At 36.1% G+C, this 16,005-nt stretch overlaps 2 long non-coding RNA genes across 2 annotated transcripts; both read right to left on the bottom strand.

Annotated features, from left to right (window-relative positions):
• Positions 1-2,174: 2,174 nt before the first annotated feature.
• LOC139906515 (uncharacterized) lies at positions 2,175-4,589 on the bottom strand. Its single transcript, XR_011782092.1, has 2 exons — positions 2,751-4,589; positions 2,175-2,687 (listed from the first exon to the last, which is right to left on the bottom strand). It is a non-coding gene; the product is annotated as an uncharacterized lncRNA (long non-coding RNA).
• A 32-nt stretch (positions 4,590-4,621) lies between these two features.
• On the bottom strand, positions 4,622-7,521 carry LOC121125320 (uncharacterized). The gene is made up of 5 exons (XR_005866606.2): positions 7,393-7,521; positions 5,484-5,566; positions 5,363-5,425; positions 4,913-5,255; positions 4,622-4,815 (listed from the first exon to the last, which is right to left on the bottom strand). It is a non-coding gene; the product is annotated as an uncharacterized lncRNA (long non-coding RNA).
• Between the last annotated feature and the right edge of the window lie 8,484 nt (positions 7,522-16,005).

Below are 16,005 nucleotides of genomic sequence, written 5' to 3'. Positions count from 1 at the left end.
TCAAGCCTGCTCTAACAAAACGTCAAGACAGCTAAGCTGCTCTCCTCCCAAAAATTCTTCAAGTTGGCAAAGTTCCCACGTTAATTTTTGGCTAATTTTTTTAACATACCGGGGGAACATATAACATTCATCACTGATTATAATTGTTCCATCCTTAAGATTAATAATATAATATAATAGCTTGAAAATCATTAATTAAGTTAGGACTGAAAAAAAGCGAGAAGTTCTTTATATAAAATTTTAAAAAAAAAAGGAATGTAACTTTAAAAGAGGCTAGGGAACAAGCTAAAGCCTTTTCTTAATCTGTTAGTATTATAATTTTTTTTGGAGGAGAGAAAGCCGAAGTATTAAGTGAGTAGCTACGTGCGAGTGTGCTTATGAAAAACAGAGGAAAAAGGATTTGCTGGTATCTGAATATCTTCAATATTATTTAAGGAAAATATGTATGCTCGTCAACGCCTAATAACTCTGGGTAATGCTGATATAACCGCTAATATATAATATATATCAAGGAGCACTATATACAATGCACTCTGTACACAAGCTCGATTCCACATGTAAAATACTTGCATAATTACATTAATATGACTAACTTTGTTAGTTCTTAGATCAAAAATATGAATATGATATATTTTTAAATAGGTAAGTTAACAACAAAGAGTGTGCTCCAAATATTTAGTATGCGAAGGAGGGGAAGTTTTTTCTTTAAATTTCAATATAAAAATAGTTATAAGTATAAAATTCTATACTTGTTTGAAATGCTTGATTTTGGAAAGTTTGTGAAAATTTAAAATGTTTCAGCTATCCTTTAAAGGAATTTCATGAAACAAATATTAACCATCTATGGATATAAAGCTATCAAAAATTATTCTCAGAAAATAAGGTAACGTTTAAATTGCACACATACTATGATATTTATGATGGAATGGTAGATAATATATATTTTTTTATATAATTTTGTAGCTTGTGTATGTGCTTCAACTTTTGTTAAATAACTTTTAATTTTTTTTTTCATGTTATATGGTATTTTGGGAATTATAAAAAGTAAATATAATAACAGTGTTCATATTCAACCCGTAATTTTAAAACTATTTTAGAAAATTTGACAAAATATCAAAAAAATTTCAATTATCTCATTGTGAAAATTTTAGATGACAACCATTTTTTTTTTTTTTTTTTTACATATTACTTATTTATTTTCTATCAATGATGTACTCTTTTTATTCAAACGGATGTAAGCCTTTTAAATTATTTGTAGGTTGATCGGATCGGATATAAATATGACAATATCTTAAATATCAGACAATAATTAGCTGTATGGAGTCTTATAAAACCTTATCTGCCACCTGACAAAATTTAATAAATTTCATTAACTATATTTGTATTATTTACCCCTCAATCGTATATATTTTTACAATCATAACGATAGTAACTTTTGTAATTCCAATTTATTATAATTATTTGTCTATAAGTAATGCAAATGAAGAAAAAAAAACATTACATATTTTGTTCGTAGAATGTGGTTGAAAAATCACTTCAAATATTCAATTTTATGTTATAAATTTGTAATTCCGTGCTGTGAATTGTTAAGCGTTAAATTAAATTATAATTTTAATAAAATAGATACGATCCCAGTGGGTGCAGCTGAGCGTACAAGTTTATTTTATGGTAATTGGATTGTGGTATCAGATAGTTCCTTTATTTTTAACCTAATCACTGAAGGTTACACTTTTTTATTAGGGGGGCAGGCTTTTATTTTCAGGGAAACCCACGGCAAGGAGGACAAGCTCAAAATAGAGTTGATTCAGAGATATATGAGATGTTACATTCTGGGCGATTGAAGAAGTTAAACTTGGAATAGATACACATAGTGTCTGGGGTGTTTGCAATTAGGAAAGAAGAACAACAATGTCGGAGGGTTATCATAAATTTAAAGGATTTGAATAAATTTTTAGTTAAATCAAAGATAAAATGGAATCCACACATTCTTTCAAGCCTTCAAAATAAATTTTTATTTATGTTCGATAGATCTTTCGAATACATATTAATGAAATAGATGGACTTTACCTCAGTTTCTGTTGAAACTGTTGAGAGTTCTATGCTTAGGCCTCTCATCTGCCCCACGAGTATATACTAAGTTACTAAGGCCGTTATCATATTCTTAAGAGGTGAGCTAAATATATCGTGTAGCATATATTTGGATGATGTCATATTACAAGGGGATTCACACAGTTTAGCTCGTAGAGATGCCTGTCTATGTACATATATTTTTAGTCTTCTTGGGTTCTTCATTAATTTTAAAGAGAGCTCATTGCAGCCGTGTTTAACCATCGAGTACTTAGGTGTGTTATGGAATACAACCCTATTTCAGTTTTTCTCCACCGTGATAAACAGGAAACAGTAAGACTTTTTATTGAAAAACGGGGCCTTACAAAATAATAAGGGGCAGACTTGATCATATATTCGCTTCAGACCGAGTTTCATATCTATTAAACGAATCCAGCGTGCTTCCACCGTAAATCTAATATCACTGCCCAGTTTTACCGTCATTTAAACGGCCCCTTCAACCTGGAAATCTTCCTGGAACTACACAAAAGATATATCCAAGACTACAGTCTAAGAATGGAAAGAGGAATTTTGTCTCCATGAAATACCCTCAGACACACTGAATCTCAGGCAACCGGGATCTTAATTCAATAAGTCAGAGAAAAATATAAATATATGAGAAAAATGCTTAATGAGATACAGACCCTGAACAAAGACGATTCAACCTTGCTATACAAAACTTTACGCTCGAAAAGAATTGTTAAATTTAAACTTTAAAGGGAAATCGTCCAATCAAAGGAAATATATCCATTTAATCTATCAATAGTTGAGATACCAGAAGAGCCTTCTGAAATGACAAAAGAAATTAGTATGTCAGAAAATCTCTTGAGACTTCAGCAACAGATAGAGACTGATTAAGGTTCAAACGATATGGAAACTGTAAATATTCAGCGATGGGAGCCATATAATAGAAAAATAAAAATCAGCTATTTTCCTCATAAAAACACTATGGAAGAGTTAGATTTATCGGTTAATTACGTTGAAATTATCAGTTTTCTTCTTCGTTATGCTAAGAAATACATGTCTCCTGGTCCTAAAGGACTGGTTTTCAGGTTCAGGTCCAGTTCAAGATGATATTGACTCTACAACAATCAGTAAGTATGCAACAGTGCTATTGAGTTTTGAGAAAGCATTTGATTCGGGTTCTCCATAAATACATCATCGAACAATTGACACTCTTTGGCTTTCCGGAGGGTTTCATTGAAAAGATCTCTCCTATAATTTGAAAATCCAAACCAATAGTTCTGATAAATTCACAATACTTATAGGGGTTCGAAAAGGAGATCTTCTTTCTCTTACACATTTCATAATTGCAATGAACGGTCGATGGGAAATTATAAACTTGGATTCAAAGATACACATTATACATTCTTGTAATATACCTCTGAAGTGTCTCTATAATAAGGGGCAGACTTGATCATATATTTGCTTCAGACCGAATTTCATACAACTTAAACAAATCCATCGTGCTTCCTCCGTACATCTCAAATCACTGCCCAGTTTTATCATCAGTTAAACGGCCCCCTTCAACCTGGAAATCTTCCTGGAACTACACGATAAGATATATCCAAGACTAAGTCTAAGAATAGAAAAAAAATGATTTTTTATTGAAAGTATGGGCCTTGCAAAATAATCAGGGGCAGACTTGATCATATATTCGCTTCAGACCGAGTTTCATACAACTTAAACGAATCCAGTGTGCTTCCACAGTATATCTCATATCACTACCCCGTTTTACCATCAGTTAAACGGCCCCTTCAACCTGGAAATCTTCCTGGAACTACACGATAAGATATATCCAAGACTAAGTCTAAGAATAGAAAAAAAATGATTTTTTATTGAAAGACAGGGCCTTGCAAAATAATCAGGGGCAGACTTGATCATATATTCGCTTCAGACCGAGTTTCATACAACTTAAACGAATCCAGTGTGCTTCCACCGTATATCTCATATCACTACCCCGTTTTACCATCAGTTAAACGGCCCCTTCAACCTGGAAATCTTCCTGGAACTACACGATATGATATATCCAAGACTACGGTCCAAGAATGGAAAAAAATGACTTTTTACTGAAAGACGGGGCCTTGCAAAATAATAAAGAGCAGACTTGATCATATATTCGCTTCAGACCGAGTTTCATACCTCTTCAACGAATCCACCATACATCTCATATCACTGCCCAGTTTTCCAATCATTTCAACGGCCCCCTTCAACCTGGAAATCTTCCTGGAACTACACCATAAGGATATATCAAAGACTACGGGCTAAGAATGGAAAAAATATGACTTTTTATTGAAAAACAGGGCCTTGCAAAATAATGAAGGGCAGACTTGATCATATATTCGCTTCAGACCAAGTTTCATACCTCTTCAACAAATCCACCATACAACCCATATCACTGCCAAGTTTTACCATCAGTTAAATGGCCCCCTTCAACCTGGAAATATTCCTGGAACTACACCATAAGGATATATCCAAGAATACAGTCTAAGAATGGAAAAAAATGACTTTTTATTGAAAGACGGGGCCTTGCAAAATAATAAAGAGCAGACTTGATCATATATTCGCTTCAGACCGAGTTTCATACCTCTTCAACGAATCCACCATATATCTCATATCACTGCCCAGTTTTCCAATCATTTCAACAGCCCCCTTCAACCTGGAAATCTTCCTGGAACTACACCATAAGGATATATCCAAGACTACGGCCTAAGTGAAAAAAATGACTTTTTATTGAACGACAGGGCCTTGCAAAATAATGAGGGGCAGACTTGATCATATATTCACTTTAGACCAAGTTTCATACCTCTTTTCCGGATTTTCGCAAAATTAAAACCTCCACTATCATTATGGCAAGTCTTGCATCTTGTAATGTAGCTCAATTTCCTCTTCTAGTAGGGCCTCCAGTCTATTGTATTACATCAATGCATTAATTTTACCAGACATTATAACGCTGGTCCATTCAATAGTGTAGGATAAAACAAGATCATCCATATTGTCCCATAGACTAATGTCTTTCTCATTCAAAGTCTAATAGGTCGTACATTGAACGTAGTAAACGCCCACAACCGTGATACTAAAAATTGGTACTCAAAAATGATCAGAAGCGTTGGCCCATTGGACGGAAAATAATAATTATTTTTGGAGGGCTTTAATGTATCCCAAAAACCAAATCATCACACCCATGGTTATAATGAATCATAGAATAAAAATAGTACATTAGATATTGAACAAATAATATCAAATTATCACTTACAAGATTCAGGTCTCACATGCAATGACCTCCCTTAAAAAATGACCTTTTATTGAAAGACGGGGCCTTGAAAAATAATAAAGTCAGACTTGATCATATATTCGCTTCAGACCGAGTTTCATACCTCTTAAACGAATCCACTGTACATTAAATATCACTGCCCAGTTTTACCATCAGTTAAACAGCCCCCTTCAATCTGCGTTCGGCCTAAAAATGGAAAAAAAATGACTTTTTATTGAAAGACAGGGCCTTGCAAAATAATGAGGGGCGGATTTGATCATATATTCGCTTCAGATTGAGTTTCATACCTCTTAAACGAATCCACCGTACATCTCATCTCATATCACTACCCAGTTTTACCATCAGTTCAACGGCCCCTTCAACCTGGAAATCTTCCTGGAACTACACCATAAGGATATATCCAAGAATACGGTCTAAGAATGGGAAAAAAATGACTTTTTATTGAAAGACAGGGCCTTGCAAAATAATAAAGAGCAGACTTGATCATATATTCGCTTCAGACCGAGTTTCATCCCTCTTAAGCGAATCCACCGTACATCTCATATCACTGCCCCGTTTTCCAATCATTTTAACGGCCCCCTTCAACCTGGAAATCTTCCTGGAACTACACCATAAGGATATATCCAAGACTACGGCCTAAAAATGGAAAAAAATGACTTTTTATTGAAAGACAGGGCCTTGCAAAATAATGAGGGGCAGACTTACTCATATATTCGCTTCAGACCGAGTTTCATACCTCTTCAACGAATCCACCATACATCTCATATCACTGCCCAGTTTCACCATCAGATCAACAGCCCCTTCAACGTGGAAATCTTCCTGGAACTACACGATAAGATATATCCAAGAATACGGTCTAAGAATGGAAAAAAATGACCTTTTATTGAACAACGGGGCTGTGCAATATAATAAAGGCCAGACTTGATCATATTTTCGCTTCAGATCGAGTTTCATACCTCTTAAACGAATCCACCGTACATCTCATATCACTACCCAGTTATACCATCAGTTAAACGGCCCCCTTCAACCTGGAACTACACGATAAGATATATCCAAGACTACGGTCTAAGAATGGAAAGAGTCGTTTTGTCTCCATGAAATACTCTGAGACACACTGAATCTCAGGCAAGGCAGGATCTTAATTCAAAAAGTCAGAGAAAATAGAGATATATGAGAAAAATGCTTAATGATATAAAAACTCTGAACAAAGACGATTCCACCTCAGCCTTAAAACTGGAGGAGCTCCTGCAATACGAAACTGTACGCTCGACAGAATTGTTAAATTTAAACTTTAAAGGGTAATCGTCCAATCTAAGGAAATATAACTAAGGAAATATATGCATTTAAACTATCAATAGTTAAGATACCAGAAAAGCCTTCTGAAATGACGAAATAAATTTGTTAGTAAACAAGATCATCCATATTCTCCCATAGACTAATGCCCTTTCTCATTCAAAGTCTAATAGGTCGTACATTGATCGTAATAAACGCCCACAACCGTGATTCTAAAAATTGCTACTCAATAATGATCAGAAGCGTTGGCCCATTGGACGGAAAATAATTATTATTTTCGGGGGGGCTTTAATGTAGCCCAAAAACCAAATCATAACACCCATGGTTATAATGAATCAAACAATAAAAATAGTACTTTAGACATTGAACAAATAATATCACATTATTACTTTCAAGGTTCAGGTCTCACATGCAATGACCTCCCTCAAAAAATGACGTATTGAAAAACAGGGCCTAGCAAAATAATAAGGGGCAAACTTGATCATATATTCACTTCAGACCGAGTTTCATACCTCTTCAACAAATCCACCATACATCTCATATCACTGCCCAGTTTTACCATCAGTTCAACGGCCCCCTTCAACCTGGAAATCTTCCTGGAACTACACGATATGATATATCCAAGACTACATCCAAGAATGGAAAAAAATGACTTTTTATTGAAAGACGGGGCCTTGCAAAATAATAAAGAGCAGACTTGATCAGACTGAGTTTCATACCTCTTAAACAAATCCACCGTACATCTCATATCACTGCCAGTTTTACCATCAGTTAAACGGCCCCCTTCAACCTGGAAATCTTCCTGGAACTACACGATAAGATATATCCAAGACTAAGTCCAAGAATGGAAAAAAATGACTTTTTATTCAAAGACGAGGCCTTGCAAAATAATAAAGAGCAGACTTGATCATATATTTGCTTCAGACCGAGTTTCATACCTTTTCAACAAATCCACCATACATCTCATATCACTGCCCAGTTTTCCAATCATTTCAACGGCCCCCTTCAACCTCAAAATCTTCCTGGAACTACACCATAAGGATATATCCAAGAATACGGTCTAACAGTGGAATAAAAATGAATTTTTATTGAAAGCCAACGCCTTGCAAAATAATGAGGGGCACACTTGATCATATATTCGCTTCAGACACAGTTTCATACCTCTTCAACGAATCCACCATACATCTCATATCACTGCCAGTTTTACCATAATTTAAACAGCCCCCTTCAACCTGGAAATCTTCCTGGAACTACACGATATGATATATCGAAGACTACGGTCCAAGAATGGAAAAAAATGACTTTTTATTGAAAGACAGGGCCTTGCAAAATAATAAAGAGCAGACTTGATCATATATTTGCTTCAGACCGAGTTTCATACCTCTTCAACGAATCCACCATACATCTCATATCACTGCCAGTTTTCCAATCATTTCAACGGCCCCATCAACCAGGAAATCTTCCTGGAACTACACCATAAGGATATATCCAAGAATACGGTCTAAGAATGAAAAAAAAATGACTTTTTATTGAAAGACGGGGCCTTGCTAAATAATAAAGAGCAGATTTGATCAGACAGAGTTTCATACCTCTTAAACGAATCCACCGTACATCTCATATCACTGCCCAGTTTTACCATTAGGTAAACGGCCCCCTTCAACCTGGAAATCTTCCTGGAACTTCACGATAAGATATATCCAAGACTACCGCCTAAAAATGGGGAAAAAATGACTTTTTATTGAAAGACAGGGCCTTGCAAAATAATAAAGAGCAGACTTGATCATATATTTGCTTCAGACCGAGTTTCATACCTCTTCAACGAATCCACCATACATCTCATATCACTGCCAGTTTTACCATCAGTTCAACGGCCCCCTTCAACCTGGAAATCTTCCTGGAACTACACGATATGATATATCCAAGACTACGGTCCAAGAATGGAAAAAAATGACTTTTTATTGAAAGACGAGGCCTTGCAAATAATAAAGAGCAAACTTGATCAGACTGAGTTTCATACCTCTTAAACGAATCCACCATACATCTCATATCACTGCCCAGTTTTCCAATCATTTCAACGGCCCCCTTCAACCTCGAAATCTTCCTGGAACTACACCATAAGGATATATCCAAGAATACGGTCTAAGAATGAAAAAAAAAGGACTTTTTATTGAACAACGGGGATTGCAAAATAATAAAGAGTAGATTTGATCAGACAGAGTTTCATACCTCTTAAACGAATCCACCGTACATCTCATATCACTGCCCAGTTTTACCATTAGTTAAACAGCCCCCTAAAACCTCGAAATCTTCCTGGAACTACACCATAAGGATATATCCAAGAATACGGTCTAAGAGTGGAAAAAAAATGACTTTTTATTGAAAGACAGGGCCTTGCAAAATAATGAAGGGCACACTTGATCATATATTCGCTTCAGACCGAGTTTCATACCTCTTCAACGAATTTACCATACATCTCATATCACTGCCAGTTTTACCATCAGTTCAACGGCCCCCTTCAACCTGGAAAACTTCCTGGAACTACACGATATGATATATCCAAGACTTCGGTCCAAGAATGGAAAAAAATGACTTTTTATTGAAAGACGGGGCCTTGCAAACTAATAAAGAGAAGACTTGATCAGACTGAGTTTCATACCTCTTAAACAAATCCACCGTACATCTCATATCACTGCCAGTTTTACCATCAGTTAAACGGCCCCCTTCAACCTGGAAATCTTCCTGGAACTACACGATAAGATATATCCAAGACTAAGTCCAAGAATGGAAAAAAATGACTTTTTATTCAAAGACAAGGCCTTGCAAAATAATAAAGACCAGACATGATCATATATTTGCTTCAGACCGAGTTTCATACCTTTTCAACGAATCCACCATACATCTCATATCACTGCCCAGTTTTACCATTAGTTAAACGGCCCCCTTCAACCTTGAAATCTTCCTGGAACTAAACCATAAGGATATATCCAAGAATACGGTCTAAGAGTGGAAAAAAAATGACTTTTTATTGAAAGACGGGGCCTTGCAAAATAATGAGGGGCCCACTTGATCATATATTCGCTTCAGACCGAGTTTCATCCCTATTCAACGAATCCACCATACATCTCATATCACTGCCCAGTTTTCCAATCATTTCAACGGCCCTTTCAACCAGGAAATCTTCCTGGAACTACACCATAAGGATATATGCAAGAATACGGTCTAAGAATGAAAAATAAATGACTTTTTATTGAAAGACGGGGCCTTGCAAAATAATAAAGAGCATATTTGATCAGACAGAGTTTCATACCTCTCAAACAAATCCACCGTACATCTCATATCACTACCAGTTTTACCATCAGTTAAACGGCCCCCTTCAACCTGGAAATCTTCCTGGAACTACACAATATGATATATCCAAGACTACGGTCCAAGAATGGAAAAAAATGACTTTTTATTGAAAGACGGGGCCTTGCAAAATAATAAAGAGCAAACTTGATCAGACTGAGTTTCATACCTCTTAAACAAATCCACCGTACATATCATATCACTGCCAGTTTTACCATCAGTTAAACCGCCCCCTTCAACCTGGAAATCTTCCTGGAACTACACGATAAGATATATCCGAGACTAAGTCCAAGAATGGAAAAAAACGACTTTTTATTCAAAGACGAGGCCTTGCAAAATAATAAAGAGCAGACTTGATCATATATTTGCTTCAGACCGAGTTTCATACCTTTTCAACGAATCCACCATACATCTCATATCAATGCCCAGTTTTCCAATCATTTCAACGGCCCCCTTCAACCTCGAAATCTTCCTGGAACTACACCATAAGGATATATCCAAGAATACGGTCTAAGAGTGGAAAAAATATGAATTTTTATTGAAAGCCGGGGCCTTGCAAAATAATGAGGGGAACACTTGATCATATATTCGCTTCAGACCGAGTTTCATACCTCTTCAACGAATCCACCATACATTTCATATCACTGCCCAAATTTCCAATCATTTCAACGGCCCCCTTCAACCTGGAAATCTTCCTGGAACTACACCATAAGGATATATCCATGACTACGGCCTAAGAATGGAAAAAAATGACCTTTTATTGAACGACAGGGATGTGCAAAATAATAAAGGGCAGACTTGATCATATATTCGCTTAAGATCAAGTTTCATACCTCTTAAACGAATCCACCGTACATCTCATATCACTACCCAGTTTTACCATCAGTTAAACGGCCCCCTTCAACCTGGAACTACACGATAAGATATATCCAAGACTACGGTCTAAGAATGGAAAGAGGAGTTTTGTCTCCATGAAATACTCTGAGACACACTGAATTTCAGGCAAGGCAGGATCTTAATTCAAAAAGTCAGAGAAAAATAGAGATATATGAGAAAAATGCTTAATGATATAAAAACTCTGAACAAAGACGATTCGACCTCAGCCTTAAAACTGGAGGAGCTCCTGCTATACGAAACTGTACGCTCGACAAAATTGTTAAATTTGTACTTTAAAGGGTAATCGTCCAATCTAAGGAAATATATGCATTTAAACTATCAATAGTTGAGATACCAGAGGAGCCTTCTGAAATGACGAAAGAAATTAGTTAGTAAACAAGATCATCCATATTCTCCCATAGACTAATGCCTTTTCTCATTCAAAGTCTAATAGGTCGTACATTGATCGTAATAAACGCCCACAACCGTGATTCTAAAAATTGCAACTCAAAAATGATCAGAGGCGTTGGCCCATTGGACCGAAAATAATTATTATTTTCGGGGGCTTTAATGTAGCCCAAAAACCAAATCATGACATCCATGGTTATAATGAATCATACAATAAAAATAGTACTTTAGACATTGAACAAATAATATCAGATTCTTACTTACAAGGTTCAGGTCTCACATGCAATGACCTCCCTCAAAAAAAAAAAAAAAAAATGACGTATTGAAAAACAGGGCCTAGCAAAATAATAAGGGGCAAACTTGATCATATATTCACTTCAGACCGAGTTTCATACCTCTTTTCCGGCTTTTCGCAAAATTAAAACCTCCACAATCATTATGGCAAGTCTTGCATCTTGTAATGTAGCTCAATTTCCTCTTCTAGTAGGGCCTCCAGTCTATTGTATTACATCAATGCATTAATTTTACCAGACATTATAACGCTGGTCCATTCAATAGTGCAGGATAAAACAAGATCATCCATATTGTCCCATAGACTAATGTCTTTCTCATTCAAAGTCTAATAGGTCGTAAATTGATCGTAGTAAACGCCCACAACCGTGATACTAAAAATTGGTACTCAAAAATGACCAAAAGCGTTGGCCCATTGGACGGAAAATAATAATTATTTTTGGAGGGCTTTAATGTATCCCAAAAACCAAATCATGACACCCATGGTTATAATGAATCATAGAATAAAAATAGTAAATTAGATATTGAACAAATAATATCAAATTATCACTTACAAGATTCAGGTCTCATATGCAATGACCTCCCTAAAAAAATGACTTTTTATTGAAAGACGGGGCCTTGCAAAATAATAAGGAGCAGACTTGATCATATATTCGCTTCAGACCAAGTTTCATACCTCTTAAACGAATCCACCGTACATCTCATATCACTGCCCAGTTTTACCATCAGTTAAAACGCCCCCTTCAATCTGCGTTCGGCCTAAGAATGGAAAAAAAATGACTTTTTATTGAAAGACGGGGCCTTGCAAAATAATAAAGAGCAGACTTAATCATATATTCGCTTCAGACTGAGTTTCATACCTCTTAAACGAATCCACCGTACATCTCATGTCACTGCCCAGTTTTACCATCAGTTAAACGGCCCACTTCAACCTGGAAATCTTCCTGGAACTACACAATAAGATATATCCAAGAATACGGTCTAAGAATGGAAAAAAATGACTTTTTATTGAAAGACGGGGCCTTGCAAAATAATAAAGAGCAGACTTGATCATATATTCGCTTCAGACCGAGTTTCATACTTCTTCAACGAATCCACCATACATCTCATATCACTGCCCAGTTTTACCATCAGTTAAACGGCCCCCTTCAAACTGGAAATCTTCCTGGAACTACACCATAAGGATATATCCAAGAATACAGTCTAAGAATGGAAAAAAAATGACTTTTTATTGAAAGACACAAAATAATAAAGAGCATATTTGATCAGACAGAGTTTCATACCTCTTAAACGAATCCACCGTACATCTCATGTCACTGCCCAGTTTTACCATCAGTTAAACAAACCTGGAAATCTTCCTGGAACTACACGATAAGATATATCCAAGACTAAGAAGAATGGAAAAAAACGACTTTTTATTCAAAGACGGGCCTTGCAAAATAATAAAGAGCAGACTTGATCATATATTTGCTTCAGACCGAGTTTCATACCTTTTCAACGAATCCACCATACATCTCATATCACTGCCCAGTTTTCCAATCATTTCAACGGCCCCCTTCAACCTGAAATCTTCCTGGAACTACACCATAAGGATATATCCAAGAATACGGTCTAAGAATGGAAAAAAATGACTTTTATTGAAAGACGGGGCCTTGCAAAATAATGAGGGGCAGACTTGATCATATATTCGCTTCAGACCGAGTTTCATACCTCTTCAACGAATCCACCATACATCTCATATCACTGCCAGTTTTACCATCAGTTAAACAGCCCCCTGCAACCAGGAAATCTTCCTGGAACTACACCATAAGGATATATCCAAGAATACGGTCTAAGAATGGAAAAAAATGACCTTTTTATTGAAAGACGGGGCTGTGCAATATAATAAAGGCCAGACTTGATCATATTTTCGCTTCAGATCGAGTTTCATACCTCTTAAACGAATCCACCGTACATCTCATATCACTACCCAGTTTTACCATCAGTTAAACGGCCCCCTTCAACCTGGAACTACACGATAAGATATATCCAAGACTACGGTCTAAGAATGGAAAGAGGAGTTTTGTCTCCATGAAATACTCTGAGACACACTGAATTTCAGGCAAGGCAGGATCTTAATTCAAAAAGTCAGAGAAAATAGAGATATATGAGAAAAATGCTTAATGATATAAAAACTCTGAACAAAGACGATTCGGCCTCAGCCTTAAAACTGGAGGAGCTCCTGCTATACGAAACTGTACGCTCGACAAAATTGTTAAATTTGTACTTTAAAGGGTAATCGTCCAATCTAAGGAAATATATGCATTTAAACTATCAATAGTTGAGATACCAGAGGAGCCTTCTGAAATGACGAAAGAAATTAGTTAGTAAACAAGATCATCCATATTCTCCCATAGACTAATGCCTTTTCTCATTCAAAGTCTAATAGGTCGTACATTGATCGTAATAAACGCCCACAACCGTGATTCTAAAAATTGCAACTCAAAAATGATCAGAGGCGTTGGCCCATTGGACCGAAAATAATTATTATTTTCGGGGGCTTTAATGTAGCCCAAAAACCAAATCATGACATCCATGGTTATAATGAATCATACAATAAAAATAGTACTTTAGACATTGAACAAATAATATCAGATTCTTACTTACAAGGTTCAGGTCTCACATGCAATGACCTCCCTCAAAAAAAAAATATGACGTATTGAAAAACAGGGCCTAGCAAAATAATAAGGGGCAAACTTGATCATATATTCACTTCAGACCGAGTTTCATACCTCTTTTCCGGCTTTTCGCAAAATTAAAACCTCCACAATCATTATGGCAAGTCTTGCATCTTGTAATGTAGCTCAATTTCCTCTTCTAGTAGGGCCTCCAGTCTATTGTATTACATCAATGCATTAATTTTACCAGACATTATAACGCTGGTCCATTCAATAGTGCAGGATAAAACAAGATCATCCATATTGTCCCATAGACTAATGTCTTTCTCATTCAAAGTCTAATAGGTCGTAAATTGATCGTAGTAAACGCCCACAACCGTGATACTAAAAATTGGTACTCAAAAATGACCAAAAGCGTTGGCCCATTGGACGGAAAATAATAATTATTTTTGGAGGGCTTTAATGTATCCCAAAAACCAAATCATGACACCCATGGTTATAATGAATCATAGAATAAAAATAGTAAATTAGATATTGAACAAATAATATCAAATTATCACTTACAAGATTCAGGTCTCATATGCAATGACCTCCCTAAAAAAATGACTTTTTATTGAAAGACGGGGCCTTGCAAAATAATAAGGAGCAGACTTGATCATATATTCGCTTCAGACCAAGTTTCATACCTCTTAAACGAATCCACCGTACATCTCATATCACTGCCCAGTTTTACCATCAGTTAAAACGCCCCCTTCAATCTGCGTTCGGCCTAAGAATGGAAAAAAAATGACTTTTTATTGAAAGACGGGGCCTTCAAATAATAAAGAGCAGACTTAATCATATATTCGCTTCAGACTGAGTTTCATACCTCTTAAACGAATCCACCGTACATCTCATGTCACTGCCCAGTTTTACCATCAGTTAAACGGCCCACTTCAACCTGGAAATCTTCCTGGAACTACACAATAAGATATATCCAAGAATACGGTCTAAGAATGGAAAAAAAATGACTTTTTATTGAAAGACGGGGCCTTGCAAAATAATAAAGAGCAGATTTGATCATATATTCGCTTCAGACCGAGTTTCATACTTCTTCAACGAATCCACCATACATCTCATATCACTGCCCAGTTTTACCATCAGTTAAACGGCCCCCTTCAACCTGGAAATCTTCCTGGAACTACACCATAAGGATATATCCAAGACTACAGTCTAAGAATGGAAAAAAAATGACTTTTTATTGAAAGACAAAATAATAAAGAGCAGACTTGATCATATTTGATCAGACAGAGTTTCATACCTCTTAAACGAATCCACCGTACATCTCATATCACTGCCCAGTTTTACCATCAGTTAAACAGCCCCCTTCAACCTGGAAATCTTCCTGGAACTACACGATAAGATATATCCAAGACTACGGCCAAGAATGGAAAAAAATGACTTTTTATTGAAAGACAGGGCCTTGCAAAATAATAAAGAGCAGACTTGATCATATATTCGCTTCAGACCGAGTTTCATACCTCTTTCAACGAATCCACCATACATCTCATATCACTGCCCAGTTTTCCAATCATTTAAAACGGCCCCCTTCAACCTGGAAATCTTCCTGGAACTACACCATAAGGATATATCCAAGAATACGGTCTAAGAATGGAAAAAAATGACTTTTTATTGAAAGACGGGGCCTTGCAAAATAATAAAGGCAGACTTGATCATATATTCGCTTCAGACCGAGTTTCATACCTCTTCAACGAA

Source organism: Lepeophtheirus salmonis, chromosome 10 (genome assembly GCF_016086655.4).
Source record: "Lepeophtheirus salmonis chromosome 10, UVic_Lsal_1.4, whole genome shotgun sequence".
Classification (NCBI taxonomy): domain Eukaryota; kingdom Metazoa; phylum Arthropoda; class Copepoda; order Siphonostomatoida; family Caligidae; genus Lepeophtheirus; species Lepeophtheirus salmonis.
The sequence above is the reverse complement of the archived record's forward strand: the minus strand, read 5'-3'. Positions and strand labels throughout refer to the sequence as shown.